Below are 11,564 nucleotides of genomic sequence, written 5' to 3'. Positions count from 1 at the left end.
GTGAGTGCTCTACCATTAAGCTACATCCAATTTATTACTGTATAGGTTGTTAAACATCCCTTTTGTTTGTCATATTTTATATTCCATTTTATATTGAGAGTGTACATAATTAGTAATGTGATCAACATGACTAAATTTATAATTAATAGAATTATTAAAAAAATCATAATATAAAAAATAACGCGTATACTAACAATGCAATTTACTTGTGTAAAATACAATAAACAACTTAAATGTCACCATCCAAAATCTAATTGCCCCACACACAATATTAGTTGCTAAAATTAAAATAAAAAATACAATAAACAACTTAATCATGTCACCATCCAAAATCTAATTGTCACACACACAATATTAGTTGTTAAAATTAAAATAAATAAATATAAAACAGTACATAAATAACCGACAAATACCCGCTTGCTACGATCCAGTGCCCTAACATCCACCGTACACCACCCTCCCATCCACGCCACGTCGTCAGATCACATAGCCCACACAAACACCCCTACACGTGACCACAGTGAATCAAAATCAAAAGCATCCACTTTACACACTGAATTGCAAGTGGATTGTGATTTGTGAACCTCTTTAAATACCTTCCACCGGATCCAATCCAATCGCCGGAGATTAAACAAACAGCGATGGCGAGAGTAGATCTGGACGGAAATGCGATTAAGCCGATGACGATATGCATGATCGGCGCCGGAGGATTTATCGGCTCGCATTTGTGTGAGAAGTTGATGTCCGAGACGCCGCACACGGTGTTGGCTGTTGATGTGTATAATGATAAGATTAAGCATTTGCTTGAACCGGACTCGCTTCCGTGGACCGGTCGTATTCAGTTCCACCGGCTTAATATTAAGAATGATTCTCGCCTTGAAGGACTCATTAAGTGCTCCGATCTGGTATTAATCGCCTGTATTTAACTATTTCAGTATTTTGCCCTAATTTAACTGTATATTATTAAGTACTCGTTATTGTTATTGTTAGTTTAGTGTTATAGGATTAGAGTGTAAGATAGTAGACGATAAATTGCGTGAACATGATTCCATGAATGCAGATTAGGGATGTTCCGTATCGGTATCTTCAACGGTAGGGGTGCAAAGGAGCCGAGTCGAGCGTGAGCTCGACCAGGCTCGAGCTCGGCTTGTTTAACTTATACGGAGCTCGAGCTCGGCTCATTTTGATCTTTATTTATCAAGCTCGAGCTCGGATCGTTTCGTAGTTTTTCAAGCTCAATCTCGGCTCGTTTATATTTATTAATAAGTTATTTGTATTTTTATTTTATTATAACTTTATATATAAAATAATATATGTTATTTAGTTATTTTTTCCTAAAATTATATATATCAATTTATACTTATTAAATATATATGCATACATTAATATATATATATATATTATAAAAAGATATATAAATGACAGGCTCGTTTATTAAACGGGCTTTCTTTTAGGCTCGAGCTCGGGCTTGTTTAAGCTCGACTCGATCGAGCTTTTTCATGAGCCGATCTCGTGTAACTAGGCTCGTTTGCACTCCTATTCAACGGTACTAGGACCGAACAGAAAAATCGGTATGGTATTTGGAATATGTTCCAGACATTTTTGGTATCAGTATTGTTTTGGCATGATATCAATACTGTACCGATCTCATCCCTAGCTGATTGGTTTGGAGAATAATTATTTTGTGCTGATTTATTTAATTTTGTTTATTTGTGTTTAGACGATAAATTTGGCGGCTATTTGCACTCCAGCGGATTACAATACGCGTCCACTTGACACGATTTACAGCAATTTCATTGATGCACTTCCTGTGGTATTTATTGCATTGGATCTTGTTTACGTTGATTTGACTTGACGGTTTGGTCGGGTGGCAATTTTATTGTTGTTGAGGCAAAATTGTGTGATGATTTGTGTTACTTTCATTTGTAGGTTAAGTATTGCTCTGAGAATAATAAGAGGCTCATTCACTTCTCTACTTGTGAAGTATATGGGAAGACAATCGGTAGCTTTCTTCCCAAAGATAGTCCTTTACGTCAGGTAAGGTTCAGATCTTTGGTTGGTTGTTAGTTTTTATACAATGACATGTTCAGTCACATTTTTGTTAACGATACATGTTGGTTATGTTTTTTGTGAGTTTACTTGTTTTCTACCCTGACATTTACAACTTAAAATTTCATGGTTTGATTTCCTTAGCTTTTGTGTAAATGTTTAAAATTTGTAGAAAAGGTGGAATTATCATCTTTTAAGCCATTTTAGTTGATTATGCTGGCTTTATTTTCAAAGATGCTTATTATCATATTCGGATATAATTGTCACTTGGTAACATATTAAATGCCAACCAGTAGCATGTTAACTGGATCATCAAGTACGATTTGTGCTTGTTTCTTTGATGTTGGATTTAAATGGAGGTTAATCGTTAAGTTTAGCTTGCCAAATGTTGAATTAGAGTATTCCGTTAGGTGGCATAGGCTTTGAATTCACATTCACTCAAAGTTTGCAGGCAACACACTCTCCACTTATAGTATGGTATCTTAAGTCTGCCATCTTAATTCACTTTTTTCCTGATTGAATTTAAAAAATGAAAATTCTAATTTTGGGATTACTGAGTGTTGCATTGACCATTCCGCTGATCATCTTTTCATTGTAGTTTCTTTAGATTTGTTCCGAACTATATAGATTAATATAAGGCTAAAAGTGGACCTTGTTTGTGTTGATTAGATTGTATCTTGTTGTGTTTGTCATCTCAATAAGATGAATTCTTTGCTTCCCCATTACAGTCTTTTAGCGACTTGATTATATTTTCAAAGCAACATGCCAACTTATTTTGTGTCCTTACAGGATCCTGCTTACTACATCCTCAAAGAAGATACATCCCCATGCATATTTGGCTCAGTTGAGAAGCAGAGGTGGTCATATGCATGTGCTAAACAATTGATAGAGAGGCTAATATACGGTATACAAACAAACAAACTTAAGCCTCATTTTTTCCAATGTACAACACCAAAACATGCATGCTCACTCACTTTATCTTCTTTTCACGTAACAGCTGAGGGTGCAGAAAACAGTCTTGAGTTTACCATAGTAAGACCTTTCAACTGGATTGGTCCTAGGATGGACTTCATCCCTGGAATTGATGGTCCCAGTGAGGGTGTTCCAAGAGTTCTGGCTTGCTTTAGCAATGTTAGTTTCAGTCACTTTTATTTAACTTCCATTTTCCCACAATATTATCATATTATGTACCAACAGTTTTTTATTTTCTTTGTACTTAGAATCTTTTGGGAAGGGAACCTTTGAAGCTTGTGGATGGTGGTGAATCACAAAGAACCTTCATTTACATCAAGGATGCCATTGAAGCTGTTCTTTTGATGATTGTATGTCAAATGTTTTATCTTTAACATATAGTCATACGGAAAATCCTTGTTTTCTGTTTTTTTGAAAATGTTGGGTAATTGTGTTCTCTGGTCTTATTATAGGAAAATCCAGCTAGAGCTAGCGGTCATATCTTCAATGTGGGCAACCCTAACAATGAAGTTACAGTCAGACAGCTTGCTGAAATGATGGCTCAGGTGTGTTCATATTATTTACCAATTCAATTTTTTATAAATATTTGAGGGTAATTAAGATCTATTTATCATGCAATGGATTGGTTTGGGTAAAAAAATTGCTTGTGGGTCAATTTCAGGGTAAACGAGCCAAGCCGCTCGTGTGCTACTTGAGATCGGGTCGCTAAAAGCTTGAATTAAACTAAGCTTAAACGAGCCCGAGCTTTAGCCAAAAAATTAAGTTTGTTTCATAAGCAGCTCGAGCCCGAGCTTCACTTATCGAGCTCAAGCTGGCTTTCAAGCCTAAATGAGACTATTATTTATATAATTTTATTTAGTATATTTAATACTTTTTATAATTTATTATTATTATTATTATTATTATTATTATTATGTATAAATTATCGTAATAATAACTAATAATATATATTACATAATTTATAGAAATAATTAATAAATAATAAGCGAGCCGAGCTTGAGCCTGAAAAAAATACTCATGAGCCAAACTCGTGCTTTAAATTTAGAGCTCGAAACGTGCCGAGTTCGAGCTCTTTGTAAGTTAAACCCGTCGAGCTCAAGCGTAGTCAAAGCTCGGTCCTGGCTCGGCTTGTTTACACCCCATTTATAGAACAGGTCAACTTATATTTACAATAATTATGTAACGGGTCTATTTACATCACTATCATAAAACTTGATTACTTAGGTCTAGCACCACCCACCACCTACTTTGACCAGAACATTTGACACTTTAATAAGACAGCCCGTTTTGATCCGAACCAGTTTGATTAGAACCCATTTTGTCAAGGGGCAGAATCAGAAATTGGAAACTTGTTAACAAATAATTAAGCATGTCTTGGTTTGGACAGGTGTATTCAAAAGTAAGTGGAGAAGAGGCAAGAGAGTCCCACCATTGATGTGAGCTCCAAAGAGTTTTATGGAGAAGGCTATGATGACAGTGATAAAAGAATTCCAGACATGACCATCATAAACAAACAATTAGGTACAATCGAATTTCACACTCTATTCGCTATCACATTATTCTAACGGGAATTTTTTTTTCTATAAATGCCAGGTTGGAATCCTAAGACATCGCTTTGGGACTTGCTGGAATCCACACTTACATATCAACACAGGACGTATGCCGAAGCCATCAAGCAAGCAATTGCGAAACCATCAGCAAGCTAAAAAAGTAAGGATTCTGGTTGAGTTGTCATATATACAGAACATTATCTTTCTTTCATACACCTTCATGTCAACAGTTGCTACGAAATTTGTACTTGTAATGACTAAGGAACCTGCTTTGTTTGAGTATTTTGTGTTGTATTCTTTTGTTTAGAGAGATTATTTGTGCTATTATTTACTATTCATTTGATGAATTAGTTCAGCTAAGTATCTCTTAGCTCGAATGTATCAACCTGTATTTTAAATATGTACTTTCAAAATATTATTAAGTCGTTATAGAGATGGTCGGTATCTAGTGAGAGCCTAACCCTGTTATCATTAATGCACTTGATAAACATTTGTGAAAGGTGAGAAGCTAAAGAGTTAGATTGGTGATTTATCGTCTCGTCTCAAAAGAAGTTATAGATAAGTGATTGCTATCTACTAGTGAGAAAATTGTATGGTGGTTTCTACTTGTTTAGACTAAGGCGGGTTCGTTATCATCCATTTAAACCATTATATGTTATTTTACTTATATGGTGATTATCCTTCTTCATCTGTCTCATTGCTCATGTATTCAGTCCCCTAGGCTCATACAATCACGAACTCCCGTTTATCACATTCCTTGCACTCGCCTTAATCAACTACGTGAGAATGTAAAATGCAAGTATGTTTTGAGATAAAGATTGGTATTACGAGAGCCAAGTGTTAGTTTGTTCTGAAGTGATAACATGGCATGATGGCATCCTTGCTCAAAGTGGTGTCTTGGCATCAGAATCTGAAAGTCAATCTGTAATTCTTGGCGACCGACTTTGGAGTCCAACACCTTCGTTTTTCACTATTAGCAACGCTGACAGACACAACGTGTGTGTGCGTGGCTATGGTCCCACTTGTTTCTTATGACTAAGAAAACAATATCCTTTATTAACCAAAACACCACTTTAAGCATTGATACGCCGTTCATCATATCTCAATTTTAAACACGTTTTAGTTCGATACAAACTATAATAAAGAAGAACTTGTTATTTTGTATATATCTTAAATCATTGAAAAAACAAAATTTTCAACATACAAGTTACAACCATTTATGCTGATAAAATGATAATAGAACCGACTATTGTTGACTCATTAAAATCATCCCCTTTGATGCACATTCCAGTGAAAAAAATATGATAGTAGATAAGATTCTAATGTTGTATGTGGATCTCCATACGATTGCATAATCATAACCAACCACTTACTTGCTTACACATGTTTTATCTTTTGCTTCACACCATTATAACTGTAATTTATTTGTATCTTAATTAGAAAAAATCACGAAAAAGAGCCTTAGTATCCAAGTCATTTGTTTTAAGTCAACCACTAAAATGATTCGTATTGGTGTGTTATAAGTCAACATTTACTATACAACATAACTACATAAGATCACAATACTCAGTTCTCAATTATTCTCATTGATGGTGCAAAGACCAACAGTTAGGCTCATGGGGAAAGAACACGAGCTCGTTAACGGCCATGCAACCGCCGCAAAACACAACAGCTCGCAGGCTGCAGAGTCGAACTCTGTTCACATGTCAGACAAGTTCGCCGTTAAGAGGTTTGACCACGTGGAGTTTTGGTGTTCTGATGCTACCAACACGGCCCATCGGTTTTCATGGGCTCTTGGAATGCCTATAATTGCCAAATCAGATTTGTCTACTGGAAACACAGTTCATGCATCTTATGTCCTTGGTTCCGGTCAACTCTTATTTGTATTCACCGCCCCTTATCCCGTTACCAACTCCACCACCTCTGCCTCCATACCTACCTTCTCCGGTTCTGCTTGTCGCGCCTTCACCGCCTCCCATGGGCTTGCTGTCCGAGCAGTTGCCATTGAGGTATGTTTTTCTTTCGAGTTATTAAACCATCTTACAAGAATTCAAAATTACATAGTGTGTTAATAAATAACATGGCTGTAAGAGATGCCTAAGTATCAGCGTCTTGGCTCAATCTTAGCCTAAGCATAATTGGCTCTAACCTAGTCCAATCATTTTTCTTTGGGCCCTTATTGTAACATTCGGTTGGGGCGTGACACTTATGTGGCATGTTTGGGACACGTGTCAAAAAAATGGTTCAAACATGTAAGATTTTCACGGTTTTCAATGTCGGCACATATGATGCCTAATGAAGCTAACCATCTTATGTGTCTTACTCTGATTGGCCTGTTTTCTTCGTTGATTAAAAACAAATTTTACACGCCTATTATAAATAACTTTTTAGATAACATGCCTAATTTAAATTCTTTTTCCAGCTTGATAATGAAGATCGGGTCCTGGCTAATTTATTAAACAAACCTATTTTTAGGCTTAGACCGATCGAGACTCAACTTTTTAAAACCCAATTCGATTCAATATTTAGCAAACCGATCTTGATTAGCGCACACACTACCTTAATTGACTCGTTTACACCTCTAGTAAATATCATTTTGTGTGTATTTACTATATAGTAAGGAGTGTTTGGGATTCCTTATTTTTCCTCCTTATAACTTTTCATTAAGTTAATAAGTTACAAAAGTGTAACTTATGAAACTTTTCCTCTCACAATATCAGCAATCCCAAACACCTTATTACTTTTCAAGAAGTTAATAAGTTATAAACTGATAAAAATAAGCAATCCCAAACACCCCCTAATTTAAAATCAGATCTATTAATACAAATATATAACAATGAAATGATACAGATAAAACTTTTTTTTTGAACGACCAACAAAATATGTGATTAAAAATAAATCTTTCACTTAACCAGGTCAAAGACGCCGCAATTGCCTCCTCCGTAAGCATATCCCATGGCGCCAAACCGTCATCACCTCCAATCACCCTAACTTCACCTGACACCACCATCTTCCTAGCCGAGATCCACCTCTACAACGACGTCGTGCTACATTACATCAGTTACACAAAACATCAAGTCACAACTCCCTCCACATTATTCCTACCCGGGTTCCAACCAATCCAAATTACCAACTCCTCATACCACCAACACCTAGGCATCCGCCGCCTTGACCACGTGGCACTCAACGTCCCATAACTCATTCCCGCCATCAACTACCTTAAGTCATTCACCGGATTCCACGAACTCGCTCAATTCAGTGCTGACGAAGTGGGAACCAACAACAGCGGGTTGAACTCGGTGATCATGGCGTGTGATAACGAGATGGTTATGTTTGGAGTCAACGAGCCGGTCAACGGGACGAAGAGGAGTCAAATACAGACGTTTTTGGATTATAATGAAGGGCCTGGGGTTAGAGATGGCCAAAAAAAACCGGTTCCCCAACCGGTTTACCGGTTTAAACCGGAAACCGGTTTTTACGAAAACCGGTTTGACCGGTTTACAAACCGCCGGTTCGTCTTTCGGTTACAAGTTTTAGATCCAAAACCGGTTAACGAACGGTTAATAGAAAAACCGGTTTTTTTTGTTAACCGGTTATGGAAAAAACCGGTTAACCGGTTTATAAAAAAACCGGTTTTTGACCGTTGTGGAAAAACCGGTTAACCGGTTTCTCCATAACCGGTTAACCGGTTAAAAACCGGTTTTTGAACGTTGTAACGGCTATATGCCCGTTTTTTTTTTTTTTTACCATTTTACCCCCCACAGACATCTATATATAGTTTAGGTTGGGTATTGGTTAGATCACACTCGATTATACAACTCCAAACGCTCTAAACGTTTATTTCATACGCGATTATTTTGTTATCTCACGCTCAATTATACCACATTACCACTCCATACGCTCTTATTTCGTAGTCGTTTATTTCATACTCGAGTATACCACTCTTATTTCGTAGTCGATTATCATGGCCTCCCAAAGTGCTGCTTCATCCGTCAACATGGGGGCCTCGAACACGGGAGAAACGGTCGTTCGGGTCATCCCCACGAAACGAAACCATGATGTTTGGCAACATTTCGACTATGCGAAATGTCTAACGGTAGCCAAAAAGCTCGATGCAAACTTTGTTTGAAGTTTTATGGCAAAGATGCAAACTCCACTTTAAAAGCGCATGTACAAAGGCCATTTTGCAAGGCCTTGAAGGACGAATCGGGAAGTAGTTCGCAGCCGGAGATGACGAATCAAGGAGCGGTGTTTACGTACGACGTTTGAAGCGGTACGTCAACAGTTTTCAAACTTTGTGATTCAACAAACACTTCCTTTCAACCACTTCGACAACCCTCAATTCACGGAGATGATGCAAAACTATGTTCAACCACGCTACCAACACGTAAGTCGTTCGACCCTTAGAAGAGATTGTCTTAAAGCATGGAAAAACGCTAAATCGAACTAATTTCATACTTTTCAAACTTACAAACTGGTTGTAAACTTAACAACGGATGTGTGGTCGGTACCTCATGGTTCGCCCGACTCATACATTTGTGTGACGGCTCATTGGGTTGACCCCGAGTCGTGGCAAATGATGAAACGAACCGTTGCGTTTCAATTGTTTGATTACCCGCACACGGGTAGAAATATTTTTCAAATCTTGGATAAAGTCATTCGACAATACAAGATTGAACATAAAATCTTTTCAATTTCGTTTGAGAACGCGTCAAACAATACGGCCGCGGTTGGCCATTTAAAATTAAAGTATAAACCTATTTGTGATGGAGCGTTTTTTTCATAGCCGATGCATTGCACATATTATCAACTTGGCCGTGCAAGATGGGTTTAAACGTGATCGAAACGCAAAGAAACAATTTTAAAAGAATGTTACGAGATGTTTTTAGCAACAATAAAACATTTTCAAGATACAAAAAATTTTGTGTAGAAGCTAATTGTCAATGGTTGGGGCCAAATTGGGATTGTCCAACAAGATGGAACTCGACTTGTAATATGTTTGAGAAAGCCATCCAACAAAAAGAATCATTAATTGCGTTTCATCAAATTTTGTCAAGTAGTGGTAAATGTGCACCGTACGATCCTAGAAACTGGTTATTGATTGAGATCGTTACGGAGGTCCTTCAAATTTTTAAATCTTGCACAACTAGTTTATCCGGGGTTTACTATCCAACAAGCCCCATTGCTTTACCAAAAATTGTTGTCATGTGCACAAAGTTGAGTGAACTTCATTGTAGGGGTGCACCTTATTTTGATATGGGTGTAAAAATGAAAGAAAAATTTAGAAAATATTTTCAAGAACTACCCGCTGTTTTGACATGTGCTGCTGCGTTAAACCCTTGCATCAATGTTGGTGGTGTTGAAGCTTTAATAGAAAAAATTTGTGATGAGCTAGAGTTAAACGACGATCAAAACCCCTATTATAGCCAAACTTTAAAGAATGCTTTCAACACCACCTTGTCAAACATGTATGATGTCCTACCTTACAAAATACGGGCTTGTATGAAGACGAGGGTCAATGAAGGACACACTCAACCAATGACCGATGAAGAAGCCTCGTACGACGATTACCTAAGAAATAGCTCGGGATCGGGTAGCGAAGAAAATTAGTTAAAGAAACAGCAAACATGGAGGCAAATCATGAGTAAGAAACAGCAAGTTGTTCATGTAATCGTGTCTAAGCATTCTTTTTCCTAATATGTGCTCTTATTTACTTTTTGATTTGGATTTTTCTAATTTAGTTAAAGAAACAGTTCTTGGCAGAGATTTCTTCAGTGTTAATGATTTAATGTTTGTATTTTTGAGTTACGAATATGCGATAACGATTTAATGTTTGTATTTTTAATGTAAAAACTATAAATGAAAGTTATGTGTTTTTAATCTTTGGTTTGTTGAAAACACATTCACCAACACACACTTATACTCATCTTCCAAGCAAAGAACCCTAACAACGAAAGCAAAGAATGGCTTCGGTCAGTCCGTTTTGCCTTGTAGTTACCGGTTTGTTTATACTGTGAAAAAATAATGGTCTTCATTAAGTACAAAATATAAAAAACAAATATTCGTATTTGAAACCGCGAAATTTAAAAAAAAAAAAAAAAAAAAAACCGGTTAATAAAAAAACCGGTTTATTAACCGGTTCTAACCGGTTTCTAAACCGGTCCTAACCGGTTAGACCGGTTAGGGTTTTGACATCAAAAAACCGGTTATTAACCGGTCCGGTTATTAACCGAACCGGTTTTTTTCCGGGCCAAAAAAAACCGGTCCGGTTAATAACCGAACCGGTTTTTTTAAAAAAACCGGTTTGTGCACCTCTACCTGGGGTGCAGCATTTGGCATTGGAGAGTGAAGGTATATTTTGGACTTTGAGAGAGATGAGACTGCGGAGTGGTGGGTTTGAGTTTATGCCGCGCCCGCCACCGACGTATTATCGGAATTTGAAGAAGAGGGTGGGAGATGTGTTGACTTGTGAGCAGATGGAGGCGTGTGAGGAGTTGGGAGTGTTGGTGGATAGAGATCATGAAGGATTTTCCTTCAGGTTTTTACTAAGCCTTTGGGTGACAGGTATATTCATGCATGCATGGATTACTTTTTTCTACGGTTCGGTGTGGTTTTCGGCTAGAACCAAACCGAAATTCAAAACTTCGGTTTTTGGAGTTTTGAAACTGTTTGGTTTTGGTTTTGGTTTTTGTCATTTGAGCTTGAAAATTTTAGGCCGAATAAAAAGTTAATAAAAATAATGAATTTAGGTATAGATAATTTTGCTAAATGTAAAATAATAGACTATTATACATTTGATAAAAAATATTGGAGTTACATTGATTAAATTCATAAAAATTACTTAATATAAAATATAAAAAAAAACAAAAATTTAGGAATTCGGTTCGGTTTTTATTACATGCAAATTCAAAAACCGAACCGTTAGTGCGGTTTTTTACAAAAACATAAAACCAAACCGTCGGTTTTTGTTTCAGCTCGGTCTTTTCGGTTTGG

General features: G+C 36.9%; 2 pseudogenes across 1 annotated transcript; both read left to right on the top strand.

The window, feature by feature from the left end:
- The first annotated feature begins 424 nt into the window (after positions 1 to 424).
- LOC143612661 (UDP-D-apiose/UDP-D-xylose synthase 2-like) lies at positions 425 to 4,952 on the top strand (annotated as a pseudogene). The gene is made up of 9 exons (XR_013149978.1): positions 425 to 905; positions 1,721 to 1,813; positions 1,930 to 2,037; positions 2,839 to 2,953; positions 3,047 to 3,180; positions 3,270 to 3,371; positions 3,474 to 3,566; positions 4,409 to 4,542; positions 4,615 to 4,952. The product of XR_013149978.1 is annotated as a UDP-D-apiose/UDP-D-xylose synthase 2-like (transcript).
- A 1,139-nt stretch (positions 4,953 to 6,091) lies between these two features.
- On the top strand, positions 6,092 to 11,135 carry LOC143612665 (4-hydroxyphenylpyruvate dioxygenase pseudogene; annotated as a pseudogene).
- The last annotated feature ends 429 nt before the right edge of the window (positions 11,136 to 11,564 follow it).

The sequence above is a fragment of the Bidens hawaiensis genome, unplaced genomic scaffold (assembly GCF_021521415.1).
Source record: "Bidens hawaiensis isolate Kalapana, Puna unplaced genomic scaffold, B.hawaiensis_p1.1 tig00035161_1, whole genome shotgun sequence".
Classification (NCBI taxonomy): Eukaryota; Viridiplantae; Streptophyta; class Magnoliopsida; order Asterales; family Asteraceae; genus Bidens; species Bidens hawaiensis.
Note: the sequence above shows the minus strand (reverse complement) of the source record. Positions and strands in the feature narration are given on the sequence as shown.